This window comes from Pollachius pollachius (assembly GCF_949987615.1).
Source record: "Pollachius pollachius genome assembly, chromosome: 19".
Lineage (NCBI taxonomy): Eukaryota > Metazoa > Chordata > Actinopteri > Gadiformes > Gadidae > Pollachius > Pollachius pollachius.
This window is the reverse complement of record NC_136952.1, coordinates 14,690,288-14,703,955: the sequence shown is the minus strand read 5'-3', so window position 1 is coordinate 14,703,955 and position 13,668 is coordinate 14,690,288.

The following is a 13,668-nucleotide window of genomic DNA, read 5'->3' as shown; positions in this document are numbered from 1 at the left end:
TTCATTACCATTAGTGAGTGCTTCTCTTTTATTGGTTCACATTTAATTGTGGTAAACTTGAACCCATGCCCAACTAACACATACATGTATGTGAGTGCCTGACTGCACAGGCTACCTGAGTCGGCAGATGCCATTCAATACGTTTATAGTATAGAGTTTTTTAATGTAAAAAATACAAAATATATTATGAATTAAAAAATGACAAACAACTAAAAAATCCTTAAGAAATTAAATCAATGAAACATTTTTAAAAATAGAAAAAGCGTTGTTATTGTTTCTGAGTGCAGAAGAGGCATTGAGCCTCTAAAGCAGGGGTGCCCAATACGTCGATCGCGATCGACCGGTCAATCGCGAAGGTAGCGTGGATAGATCGCATGGCATTGAAGGAAAAAAAAAATCAGCATTAAAAAAATAGACCTCAGCCTATCATCCATTGAAATTTGCGCATGCGCAAACAACGGCGCTAAGTGCGGGAAAATAAAAAAAAAGCTTGCGAGTTGCCTAGTTAGCCTCCAATTTTTAGCCCTCGTTTTTTCTCTTAATCTTAAGAAAGGGTATAAAAATGAGTGGGGGAGCTGGACCGAGTAAGAAGCCAAAAACGTATCACTTTCATACGGAATGGGAGGAGGAGTTTTTTTTCACTATGTCATTTTCGAAGTGCGTTTGCCTCATCTGCCAGTCTACCATCGCAATACCGAAGAAGGGAAATGTGGAGCGGCATTTTCGGACTGCTCATAAAAACTACGACACCAACTTCCCGCCGAAAATCGAGCTGAGAAAGAGAAAGGTGAAGGAACTAAAATGCCAGTTGTCCGGACAGTAGTCATTTTTCTCACAGCTAACTTCAAAAGCCAAAGTCGCCACCGAAGCATCGTTCCGGGTGAGCCACTTAATCGTTAAGAACAAGAAGTCCTTCCAAGACGGAGAGATGGTAAAAGAGGCATTCGTTGAAGCAGCTGACTCATTGTTCCGAGACTTTAACAACAAAGCAGGAATATTATCTTCGATCAAAGCTCTCCAGCTGTCAAGAAGTACAGTTACACGGCGCAGTGAAGCCATGGCCAAGGATTTGACGCAGCAACTTTGGAAGGACATCGCAGATTGCGAGTGCTTCTTACTGCAGTTGGAGGAATCTACGGACGTGAGTGACACAGCCCAGTTGTGCAATTTTATTCGGATGGTGTTTACTGACATGACTGCAAAAGAGGAGCTGTTAACACTACTGCCCATGAAAGAACACACGCGAGGAGAGGATATATTTCAGTCTTTCAATAACCTTATCACGAAAACCCAGCTCCCAGTGCACAAATTGGTGTCCATCACCACGGATGGAGCACCCGCAATGGTTGGCCGCGTGAATGGATTTTTTGCCAAGTGCAGGGAGGATGATGCTTTCCCGGACTTCCTGAATTACCACTGCATAATACACCAACAAGCGTTATGCGCTAAAATGCTCAACATGAAAGAGATCATGGATGTGGCAATGAAGATCGCCTGTTCTATTCGTGCCAGATCTCTTCAAAGACGGCTATTCCGTGCACATCTGGAGCAGGCTGACTGCGACCACTCTGAGTTGTTGCTACACACTGACGTAGCCACTGAGATGGCTTAGTCGAGGGAAATTCCTGCAAAGATTTTGAGAGCTCTGTCCGGAGATTAAGGAGTTTTTCTGTGTAGCTGGACATGCAGAATACAAGAAACTAAATGACGGTCAGTGGCTGTTAGACTTGGCATTTTTAACTGATCTGACAAACCTATGTAATGACCTTATCTAGAGCTGCAGGTAAAAGACAAAACAGTGATTAATATGATCAGCTCAGTTAATGCATTCAAACGAAAGATGCAACATCTCTCCTCAAAGCTGCGGCGCCATGATTTGGCAAACGTCCAGAACCTGGCGTCAGAGCTGGAGATGCAAGGGAAAGCCTGTGTGCAACTTGACAGTGCACGCTACACAGAGCAGATTGACAAATGTCTGTCAGAGTTTGACAAACGCTTTCAAGACTTTTCTTTGCTCGAGCCAGTCGCTACATTCATGTGCTATCCTTTTCGGGAAGATGCTGAGGTTGATTCACTCGCATCAAAAATTTCAACACTGTTTTACCTGAACTCTTCTGGAGTGGAAGATGAGATTTTGACATTACAAGCAGACATTCAGCTGAAGTCAAGAGCTCATGAAGAGTTCTGGAACTTACTCACAGAGAAAAAGTACCCCAACATGAGGAAATGTGCTATCTTCCTTGACTGCTTTATTCGGCTCCTCTTATTTATATGAGTCAGCCTTTTCCCACATGAAGATCATTAAGTACAAGTACCGTTCCACCATAACTGATGATCATTTGGAAGTGCGCTTGAGGCTGGCTGTCAGCAGCTACTGTCCGAACTATGCATCCCTGGCTGATTCCATTCAGTGCAAGTCATCAGAATAAGGTAATGACAAAAAATGTACATGGTTAATTGTGTTGTGTTGTGCAATATGGGCTCATGCTGTTATGCAAGGGACATCAACATACATTGTACATATAGAGAATTCTCAATATATTCATGAATAAATATTGTAACGACCACCTCACGTGGTGCAGCGTTGAATAAACAGTCGATGTCCGGCTTACAATCCTGCTATTTATTTGATAAATCCACAGTTTATCTCCGATCACTGTTGGCCGTGACCACTTGTACTTCTAGCCGTAACACAGGTCTCACTACCACCACCCCCCGCTTCCGGACCCTCCCTCACGTTGTCCCCCCCCCATTCTCGCGAGACAATCCCTTATTAACCCCCACTAATAACATTAGTGCATAACCCAACACATGAGAACATTTGCATTGCTGCTGAACGCATAATAACCGAACCACATTAACCCAGCTCGTTACACAGCTCCCCCCCAACAAAGCCCCTCGTCCCGAGGGACTACACAAAGTCTCTGAAACGGGCCGGCCGACGTCCCTGTCTCCGCGGCCGCGTGGGGGACGCAGGCGCTTCTGCCGGGTGGTTGGGGCAACGCCCCTGTGCAGTGAAAGGTAACTGTGGTGGGAAGGGGGAAGGAGGGATGTGAACAGGGGGTTTAGTCACTGTCTCTGGGGAGGTATGTGCAGGGGAAATGGGACTTCGATAGGGCTCGTGTGCCCCTGTGTAGCCGCGTGCAGCGGCTGCGCCGTCGCCCCTCCGGGCGGACACCTGGGACTCCGAGCTTGGGGAAGGGAATCCCCTCTGTACGGGGCCAACCTGTCTCTGTGGAGCGCAACCTTCTTTCTCCTTCCTTGCAGCTGGACCCGGTACACTACTTCACCCAGCCGCTCCACCACCTGACAAGGCCCCTCCCAATGACAGTCCAACTTGGGGCACCGTCCCTTCTTCCTGCGGGGGCGATACACCCACACCAGATCTCCAGCTTGGAAGTGTCTTCCCTTCGACCTTATGTCGTAGTTCCTTTATTGTTTCATGCCCGCTTTCTCCAGCTGGTCTCGGGCAAAGACATGGGCGGACTCCATCCGATCCTGGAGTCTCCTGCATACTCTCTCCCTGGAGGAACAGCAGGGGTGTCAGGGGGCTTGCCAAAGGCCATCTCCACTGGCGTTCGTATCTCCCGCCCCAACATGAGGAGGGCAGGCGTGCATGAGGTGGACTCCTGAACAGCGGACCTGTAGGCCATGAGGACGAAGGGCAAGTGCGTGTCCCAGTCCCGTTGATGTTCCGCTGTGAGGATTGCCAGCTGCTTTCCTAGGGTCCTATTGAACCTCTCGACGACACCATCGCTCTGGGGGTGCAGGGCTGTGGTCCGGGTCTTATGCATGCCCATGCGCTCACACATGGCGGTGAAGACCCGCGACTCAAAGTTCCTCCCTTGGTCACTATGGATGGTTTCTGCCACCCCGAACCTGCTGAACATGCCCTCTACCAGAGCGTCAACCACCGTCTCTGCTTCCTGATCTGGTATTGCGTACGCCTCAGGCCATTTTGTAAAATAGTCCATGGCGACCAAAACATACCGGTTGCCTGCGTCCGTGCGGGGGAATGGGCCCATGACGTCCACAGCTACTCTTTCCATGGGAGCCCCCACCGCCTGTTGTTGTAGTTGCGCGCGGGACTGATCTGGGGGTCCTTTGTAGGCCGCGCAGAGGTCGCAGCGGCGGCAAAAGTCCTCTACGTCCCTTCTGACCCGCCCCCAGTAAAACCCCTGACGAAGCCGGCGGAGTGTTTTTGCTACTCTGAAGTGCCCCGCTCCTGCAGTCCCATGGGATGCTCTCAGCACAGCGTCTCTCAGTGAACTGGGGACTATCACCTGCCACCTTTCTTCTCCCGTAGCAGGTTCCTTCCAGGCTCTCTGCAGCACTCCATCCCTCACTCTCAGCGCCTCAAACATAGTCCACATGCCTTTCGATGCAGTGGAGCTCCCAGTCACCTCCTCCCAGGGTGGTCTCTTTCCTGCCTCAACCCACTGTCGCACCGGTTGTATGTCCATGTCCTGCTCCTGTTGTGTCTGCCACTCGGCCGCGTCAACCATCTGCATTCCGCGGCAGACTGGTCCGGCCCCCTCGTGCATGGGGCATGTCTCCTCCTCGATACGGAGCTCTCTCTCACGTGCTTCTCTCCGCTCACAGTACTGGCACCCTCCCACTGCGCAGGGGCGGCGGGACAAGGCATCGACGTTGGCGTGGCTGGCTCCGGCCCTGTGTACCACTGTGAAGACATAGGACTGCAGCGTTTCAATCCAGCGTGCAACTTGGCCTTCTGGTTCTCTGAAGGACATCAGCCACTGCAGTGCCGAATGATCTGTCCTGACAGTGAAGGGCCGGCCACCGAGGTAGTACTTGAAGCGCCGCCACCATGGCGAGGTGCTCTCGGCGTGTGACGCAGTAGCGGCGCTCAGCCTTGTTGAAGGTTTTGCTGAAATACGCCACCACTCTCTCCCCCTCTGGCCCCGCCTGAGCCAGCACTGCACCCATTCCCAAGTCGCTGGCATCTGTGTCCAGAGTAAACTGCAACCCAGGGTCCGGGGGGGTGAGGACAGGGGCCTCAGTCAGTGCCTTCTGGAGGGAGTTGAAGGCTTGTTGGCACTGTGGCGTCCAGGTGAAGTCCCTGTCCTTCTGCAGCAGGTGGTGCAGTGGGGCAGCTATGCAGGAGAAACCTCGCACAAACTTTCTGTAATATGAGGCCAGGCCGAGGAAGCTCTTCAGCTGTCGTTGGTCAGTTGGTGTCGGCCAGTCTCTCACTGCATGCACTTTCTCCTCCAGTGTGCTGATGCCTTCTCCCCCCAGTCTGTGACCCAAAAACTCCACCTCCTTCCTCATGAAGCTGCACTTATTCGGGTGTAATTTTAGGCCCGCCGCCGCCACTCTCTGCAGCACCAGCCTCAGCGATTCCAGGGCCGTTTGGAAGGAGCTCCCATGGGCCAGGATGTCGTCCAAATACACCAGACATCTCTGACGGGGAATGCCAGCCAGCACCCTGTCCATGAGTCTCTCGAAGGTGGCTGGGGCGTTGCACAGGCCAAAACTGAGGACCCGGAACTGCCACAACCCCCTGTCCGTACAGAAGGCAGTCTTTGGTCTTGCTTCAGGGCTGAGGGGCACCTGCCAGTATCCACTTCGCAGGTCTAGTGAAGAGAACCAGGAAGAGCCAGACACCAAGTCCAATGACTCATCGATCCTGGGTAATGGATATGAGTCCTTTTTTGTCACACTGTTCAGCGGTCTGTAGTCCACGCAGAATCTCATCTTGGTGCTCCTCTTTTTCGACACCATCACCACTCCCGAGGCCCAGGGGCTGTCCGACGGTTCAATAATGCCATCTCTTTGCATCTCTTCAACCGCTCTGTCTGCAGCCTCACGGTGAGCCATGGGGAGACGCCGGGGACGCGTCTTGATCGGCCGTGCATCCCCAGTGTCTATTTCGTGCTGAACCAGGTGTGTCAGGCCCACTTCATTGTCTGTTAGTGCAAAAATGGCCATAAAGTCAGATAACACCTTCCACAGCTCCTCCTGCTGCCATTGCTCCAATTGGCCACAGTTCTGTCTCCATATCCCTCTCACCGCCGACAACCTGTCCGTTTCCCCCACCGTAGTTGACTGGGCTGGGAAAGATGATTCGGCATGTGCAGAGGGGGGCTGACCGTTGCTGGGGGCATGGGGCACTAGTGGCAGGAAGCTGCTAACAGGGGGGGTATTTCTCTCTACTGGGGTTTTTGTGTCATGGCAGTGTGTCTCCATGGCTGTCCTGACCAGGGGGTGTGGCTTTGGGGACTGGGTGGGCGGCATCAGCTTAACACTGGGGCCCCCAGGAAATGTCAATGTGTTCTTCCCCAGGTCCAGCAGACAGCGCGCAGCCCTCAAAAAGTCCAGCCCCAGTATGCAGGGGTCCTGCACCTGCGCCACCCATACAGTGAAATCCACTGACAGACCTCCCACATTCAACGTCACCCTCCCCTTACCAAGCATAGGGGCCAACTCACCAGTCACTGTCCTCAGCTGCACTGTAGTCTGCTCCAACTGTGTCCCTGCCGGAACTACATCTGGCCTCATCAGTGTTGCTGTGGAGCCCGTGTCCACAAGGGCTGTATGTGGGGCCCCGTGCATGGTGACGGGAACATGGCAGAAATTCCCCGAATGAGTCCAACCCACCACCATCGTGGATTCTGTGTTATCGTCTGCTTCAGGGGGGAGTGGAGCCCCTCTCCCCCGTCTGTGCTGTTGGGCCCCTCTATCCTTTGCGGCAACAGCACGGGACACCGTGCCCGGGGTCCGTACTGTCCCATCTATACGGGCCCCGGGCCGTTTCCCTGGTCTTTGGAATGCTTGGAGCACTGTCTGAGGAGATGGCCAGGTTGTCCGCATCCCCAGTAGACCAGGGGGCGTTGGCGATGTTGTGTGGCACTTTGCGGCGAATGCATGGAGACAGCCCGTATTAATTCGGTAATTTCAGCCACCCATGCAGGCTTTACTTCGGCTGCATCAGTGCATGCAGCGGTTCTCACTGTAGGACCACTCTCCTCAGGGCTGCCTCCTATGGTCCCGCCCTTCACAATCTCCCTCTCCAGAGCCAGTTCCAGAGCCTCTTGTATGGAGCGGGGATGGGCGAGCTGGGTCTGAATGCGCAGCTCCCTGGGGGTTATGGCTTGGACGAACTGGTCCCTGGCAAGCTCCGTCTGTATTTCCGGGGGCATGTGGGCATAAGCCCTCCTGGCTAGAGTTTCAATGTCATTAGCTAGCACACGGAGGGGCTCCCCAGGCCGCCGGCGCCTGATGGAAAGTTCAGAGCGTAGGAGACCGGGCTGTTCGCAATGTCCAAAACGCCTCTGCAGAGCCCCAACAAGAGCCTCATAATTATTTCGTTCCTCTGGGCTGAGCAGTAACAGGCATGCCAGTGCGTCGTCCGTAAGGCATAACGCTAGCTGTAGCGCTTTATCATCCTCCGACCAGCCTGCAGCTTGTGACAACAGTTCGAATTGGGCATGAAACGCCTGCCAGTCTGCCTTACCGGAGTACTTTGGTGTTTTACACGGGGCCCGGGAAGTATAGGCACCGCCCCTCTGACACGCAGGCTGTGCACTCCCTCCGCTGTCATGCTCTGGAGGAGCCGACGTGCCTGCGACTGAGCCTCCGCCATATCCTCTGCTCCGTCGGGGGTCGGTGGAGCCCATTCCCGCGTCGCATGCCATGCGCCTCGCCGTCTCCCTCAAGCGGGCCCTGGTCTCCGCAGCGCGCTCAAACTCCGCCGCCAGACCCCCCGCAAGGGCATAACCGTAGCTCCCCTCCTCCTCCTTAACTTTCGGCCGCGCTCCGCTCCCGTGTGCCATGTCCGTTGGCGGTACAAACAGCAGCACCCCGTGGTGGGTCCGCAAGACGCTAGGATAACGGCGAACACCGGAGAAGAACCAGTCCGTCGTTTTACTTCTGACACCAGTGTAACGACCACCTCACGTGGTGCAGCGTTGAATAAACAGTCGATGTCCGGCTTACAATCGTGCTATTTATTTGATAAATCCACAGTTTATCTCCGATCACTGTTGGCCGTGACCACTTGTACTTTTAGCCGTAACACAGGTCTCACTACCACCACCCCCCGCTTCCGGACCCTCCCTCACGTTGTCCCCCCCCCCCCCCCCATTCTCGCGAGACAATCCCTTATTAACCCCCACTAATAACATTAGTGCATAACCCAACACATGAGAACATTTGCATTGCTGCTGAACGCATAATAACCGAACCACATTAACCCAGCTCGTTACAATATGTTTAGCATTTTTGTAGTAGGTAGATCATTTTGACTTGGTCATTTTATAAGTAGCTTGCATGCTGAAAAAGTGTGAGCACCCCTGCTCACACTAAACACGTTACGCGCGCGCCTAACCAGACGCTTGACCATTGTGTGTCACAAAAATGGTTCAACGCGCCTACGCAGCTAGATGAGCCCGCCCAGCGGAGGTATCTTGCTTCGCCCTGAAGGGGCTTATTTTCGATAATGACCGGCAACGTTCTATACATTATCCCGCTTATTACACGGCTACTTGCCAAAACGAAAAAATAACTTCACATTGTGTGTCTGTTTACAATTTATTCGTTACCAGCGTTCGTAGTGTTGATTAGCAGAGAAATAGTCCGCCAAAGACCTTGACGTCGCTTAGCAACCGAAGACAAGTTACCGGACTACTACCCATGCAAGTGAACGGAGCGTTCCACGGCATTGAGAAGACCCGTGTAATAAAGGCCTATTATATTTCTGTTTATGGCATCGATTTCTCCTCAGATTAGGCCAATAAATCAATGATTTAAAACAAAAACAAACAAACGCACGATCAAAGGCCCGGCCCGAGGATAGTGGTGGAAAATATCGGCCCTACCCGGCCCGCGGGTCGGCTCGGGCTCGGGCAGAGAATCTAAACTCTACTGCATGACATCCTCCGTAGGGGCTCACAGCTGGGTGAGTTTCACCACCAACTCATCGTTTCAGCACACACTGAAACGATAACTTCGTCGTCCATGTTCTTTCTGCTTCTGTGCGTCCTCCGTCTCTCTGCCAGTGACATCGGGTCAAGCTGAACGCTGATTGGCTATCGCGGCTAAGCGTCACGCGTTGGCGCGTCAAAAGTTCCATTTTTTGAACTCCGCGCGTTGGTGCGTTGGGCGCGTTGGTGCGTAAAACGCGTCTAACGCGCCTAACCCGCTGCTTTAGCACGTGTAACGCATCTACGCGCCTAAACCAATGGTTCCCTGTGCAAAAATGCAGATTTTCAACGCCTCTAGGTGGAACGGCAGTTACCGATCCTAAACGGCATATGCCATGGTATGTCAGTGGTCGCGGTGGCACATGCCACAGGCCAATAAACGATCTCGGCCCTACTGGAGATAAGATGCTGTACGATGCTACTATTTTTAAGTGCCAGGACGTACAACATACAATAAGTGCATGCATTTAGTGCCTGGATGTACAACATACAATAAGTAAGTTAGAGGGGTGCTTTTAGGAGAGTAAGGGAGGAGAAGGGGCGGTGGGGGTAAGGGAGGAGGCTATAAAGAGTCCAGTTTAACTTGAGGTCACAGTTTTGGAGCCTACCTCTAAGTTGGATGCTGAATAACATGAATGTAGTCCTACTTTGGGACGAGCAAGTTGAACATGAGGACTCCCACAAGTGATTGATTTGGAGGCTATATAGTTTCTGGTACGAGAATTTACATCATATTAAGTTAATATTTACTCAAACAAACTCGAGTTGGTCATCTTTATACTATGCATTGTTTTTTTGGGGAAAAAAAAAGGAAATTCAATAACTAAACCATAACTAAATGGAAGTCCATCATAGATTATTTCTCCCTCTGTTTAACAGGAGTGGAACTGCATCGAGGAGCTGGATGCCATCCAATACGTTAAAGTAGAGGTTTTTAATGTAATAATACATCATATATCAATTAAAAAATGAAAACACAAAAAATCATAAAGAAATAGAATCAATCTAACATTTTATAGTAGAAAAAGCGTTGATGTTTTTTTTTTATTTAGATTTTTATTTGGATCAAAATATCAGCACATTATGCAGATCAATATGCAAACATCGCTTCAGTTTTTTGTTAAAAATAAAAAATTAATCAAAACAAAACAAAAAGAACATTTGAGTAGTTTTAACATAAACGCGGGGAAGGTAGCGTATAAATTTGAACATCTTATTTATTTTACCTTTATTTATCCAGGAAGGTCCCATTGAGATATAATATCTCGTCTTCCTGGGAGTCCTGGCCAAGATAGCCGACAAGTACAGTTACAGAGATGACATAGACGACAGACAGACTGACAAGCAAAGCATAAGCAAACAAAGAGCTCAAGCAAGAATTCAAGAAGACAAGTACAGTTTAGGTACAGAGAAGACATATACCACAAGCAAAAATACTTTTCAAAGTGTTAGAAACAGTGACACTGTTCTATTAAAGTTGTTTTTTAAGAGATTTTTAAAAACATCTATGGAGGGCAATGACTTCAGATTTATTATGTTCTGAAAGTCATTCCAGGCATATGGCGCATATGAGCTGAAGGAGGTCTTACCTAATTCTGTACGTATAGCTGGGATGTTTAGGACCAATTTGTTTACCGACCTAGTGCTGTAAGCAGTGGTGTAGCCTGTTAACAGATGGGGTGTAGGGTGGAAGTTTCCCAACCAATGCTTTTGCAATAAAAATTAGAACATGGCTTTTCCTCCTTCCTGAGTGACGGTGAATATATATATATATATATATATATGGGTCATTCCTACTATTCGGTGCCATTTCAGTCTGGTAACTTTCTATCAAAAACTTTAAAATGTTCCATGATTTTATCTTATCATCTGAAGGAGGGCATGTTAAATTATAAGAAAAATAGATTGGTCCAGCTCAGGATATTATATTTTAATAATTTTGACCAAATTCTTCACACCTAACATAGGCCAAATGTCCACCCTGTTACGGGACATTCTCATTTCTATTTAAAAATGATTTGAATTCGCAGCTGTTATAAAATTTACATTTTCTTAGAGATATAATGTCCCTTATTTAACCCTGCAAATGTATTTTAACAAAAACTCATAAACAAGCATTATCTTGAGAAAAGACGTGTTATTTTAGGACACAATGTAATTTCAACACATTTCTTTTAGTATAAAAAGGAATTTTAATGGGATTTGGCCCATTTTTTTAGTAATTTAATTTAGTCAATTTACTCCCTTTAAGCAACCACAAAGATATACATATTTTTTGATGATTTCATTTAATTATTATCAATAAACACACAGGTAACAGGGTGGACAGAAGAGTAACAGGGTGTACAGGACGTAACAGGGTGGACATCACAATATATATTTCATGAAAGAAAGGCAGTTAATTTACCTTAGAACATTCACATAAACATTGATAATGTAAAAATGATCTTCACTAACAACCCATTAATGAGGATAACTGCCCCAAACCTATATAGCAAATCAGCAACAGCAAAATAACACGCCCCCCCCCCCCCCCCACACACACACACACACACACACACACACACACTTCAACCATCAAATGTACTGCACACCCAAAAGAAACATCAGGAACATTTTTCAGTCTTTGACCTCACAGTTGTTTTGGCAACAGCAAACTATTTATCAGACCAGCAACCCAGGTTTTCTAGGAACTTCCACACTTCCTTCTCTAGCTGGACAGACCTCTTATTCAAAGGTTGTGGCTCTTTCATCAGGCACACAATCTGGTCATCTCTGTACCAGCTAATGTCCTCTCGTGGACCTGGCCAGTAGAACTTGTTGATCCCATTCTTATGCATGCATTTTACTCTTACATCTTCTTCAACTTCCAGGATGATTCCTGGGTAGGGTTCACCATCATATTTGACAATGCACCACTGCCCAATGTTTTCTTTCATGATGGCCTCAGGCCGTGAAGGCTCTTCAGTGCACTGCAGGCTTGCCTCTTCTCCCAGGCTCACCTCCTTTATCCCATAGCAGGCACAATCCAGTACACCTTTGTCTGCCTGACAAAGGCAAGTTATGTCCCAGTATTTAATTGTCCCTGGAGAGAAACTGATGACTTGGTGGATTTTCATTGTTCCTTTGACAGGAACAAGTGGGGGCGCTTCCATCATTTCCTGCACTTTCCTCTCAACATCTCCTTCTCCCACAAAAACAAGTTCCACCGAAGTACCCACGCTCCTCAACTGGTGGAGCATAGCCTCTGCGTTGGGGATATCTCCTCCATGGCGGACGATTTGGTCAGCTGATCTTTTAAGGGTACCCCCGACACCATCTGGAGCTCCCTTTCCATGGCTGGCCTCAAAAAAGTCCCAGCTGATATCTTTAAAGCCTTTCTTGAAAGGCTCTTTTGAGATTAGGTAAAAGTTTCCCTTCTGTTTGTATTGTGTAGCTGGGCCGTCACTGAAGACATGAAGGCGATTAATCAGAGGGTATCTCTCCCTCACCATGTCTAACACAGGGTCGAAGTGGGCCCAGATAGCTGGGGGATCGTGCCGCCTAGAAGGCGAGATGGAGCAGAACGTCACTGGGGACTGCTCAGCTGCAGTGTACAGCACTCCTGTATGTAGGGTTGCTTGCTGATGTGACCCTCCAAAATGGACCGATTGAATTTCTTGAGAATACTTACAGGAGTAGTTCTCACTGAAATCTACATGTAGTAGTCATTCGTTGTTCCTCAAGTTTTCTCTGAGCTGTCTGTAGGCCCCGTACTGCCACCTGATATTAAAGATGTGTCGCCTAAATCTAAACAGCCTGTCATGAAATTCACTTACAAGTTCATCCTCTGTTGTCATCACATTTTTCTTCACAGTGATTGTTGACCTTTTCTGGACTTGTAGGAGTGTTCATTGACTGAAAGGTCGTCCTGGCTCTGTCATTTTTCCCCAGCTTTCTCTTTCTTTCTCGCCATTTCTTTCTTACTGCTCTCTTCTCTCTTTCGCTTAGGTCTGACACTTTCTTTTTTCTCCCTTCATCAATGTCCTTTCTCCACCTCTCCTTCTCTTTATTGAGGTATTGCTGCCGTCTTTCATGGTCTACATACCGACGAGCCCTGTAGCGCCGTTGCTTTTCTGCGGCAGACAACGGCGCCATTCCCTGATAATTACATGCAAACCATTTTTAAAAAATCTTATGGAATCTTATGGAAGTATGGAACAAAAAAGGCATAATAATGTATAAAAAATCCAATACAAACTGGAAACACTTATTCATCTAGCCCTCTTACATCCACCCTGTTACTATGTGTCCCCCCTGTTACTGTGTAAAACAGTAACAGGGGGGACAGTAACAGGGGGGACATTTTATGCTAAATTTAGCTATTACTACTCATGTGATGCAGAAGAAGCTAGCTAATGTTGACCACTGAGGAGGATTTTTAACATGTTTTTTAACCATATTTTCAAAATTACAAAAAAGGATCACTTTCCACTATTTATAAGCATAACAGGGTGGACATGTTATGCTTTACCGCATCAGTCAAGCTTTCTAAAACATTGAAAAAAAGGTTGATTAAAGAGTGATGCTTACTCTGCTTCTTGTAGATGATTTCTCTCCAAAAAGTAATGTTACTTGTTGAGTCATGTGACTAGAGGGATAGTCGGAGGGGGGTGTTCAGGGGGACTTGCATCAGAGTAACAGGGGGGACAGTCGATTCAGGGACACAACATATTTTAAATAC